This window comes from Mesitornis unicolor, unplaced genomic scaffold, assembly GCF_000695765.1.
Source record: "Mesitornis unicolor isolate BGI_N332 unplaced genomic scaffold, ASM69576v1 scaffold31433, whole genome shotgun sequence".
NCBI lineage: Eukaryota > Metazoa > Chordata > Aves > Mesitornithiformes > Mesitornithidae > Mesitornis > Mesitornis unicolor.
The window spans coordinates 1-986 of record NW_010175828.1 but is presented as its reverse complement, the minus strand read 5'-3'; the positions used below and the strand labels follow the sequence as shown (position 1 = coordinate 986).

At 53.9% G+C, this 986-nt stretch overlaps 1 protein-coding gene across 1 annotated transcript in view; it reads right to left on the bottom strand.

The window, feature by feature from the left end:
- CDK2AP1 (cyclin-dependent kinase 2 associated protein 1) overlaps positions 1–249 on the bottom strand; it is a 12,483-nt gene extending 12,234 nt beyond the window's left edge. The window contains exon 1 of the mRNA XM_010181541.1: positions 104–249. The gene's annotated coding sequence lies outside the window, so the exon portion shown is untranslated. The remainder of the gene's footprint in view (positions 1–103) is intronic.
- Between the last annotated feature and the right edge of the window lie 737 nt (positions 250–986).

Sequence of the window (986 nt, the reverse complement as noted above, 5' to 3'; positions counted from 1 at the left end):
TGCCCCGGGATTCTCCAGCTCTTGCTCGCAGAGCAGCCAGACCCGGATCCCCCCCACAGCATGACCTAATCCCCACCCCTCACCCACCACCGCAAAATACCACCTTTGTTTTCCCTGCAATTTTACGGCTGTTCCGGAGAGCAAGGCACAGGTTCTCGTGGGAGCCGGCAGCAGAGCGGTTTCCCTGCTAGGCTTTGTTTTGTTTCTTTTTTTTTTTTTTCCCTCCGGTGACACTTCTGCTTTTTGTCAAAAAAAACCTTAGCACATCCCCTGCTTCCTGACCCCTCGGCAGAGCGGCGCTTGGGCCCGCGGTGCTCCCCACACGCAAGCCTGGCACACCGAGCCCTTGCGCGCTCACAGCCCCACCGAGCTCAGCTCCACGCAGGATCCAAGTGTCTGAGGCGCAGGGACCTGGGCTCATCCCCCGGCTGGTGACGATTCCTTGCAGTAAAATAAGATAGACTGCTGCTCTCTTGGTAACTACAGCAGAGGTGCATCTTGTTGATCCCTTTCATTCCCCAGTCTCCCAGGATTACGACCACAAACGGTGCTGTAAAAATCACCCAGGCAGATTTCCCTCCCTCCTAAACCCAACTGCAAAACTTTCCCTTCTCAAGAAAAAAACAAAAATCAGCCCGATTTCTGGCTGCGGATGGTCTGATGCCAGCCCTGCAGCCTGGGGCTGTGGGGAAAAGAGACAGGATTATTATTTTTTAAAAGTCGGAACCAACTTCTCCATTTTGGTTCTGTTTAATACCAGCCGACGCGCACAGATTAGCGAGATCCCCTCCAAATATCCCACAGCGAAGCAATTGCTGCTGCGGCTTTGTTCAGCCTGCACCGATTTTACACACCCTGCCCGCCACGGAGACCCGCTTCTACAGCAAACACCTCGGCGCAAGAAAACCACTCGCCCGCTGTTACCTTCGGAAATCAGAGAAGGGAAAAAAACCGGGGGGTGGGGGGCATATAGTAAAAAAAACCCA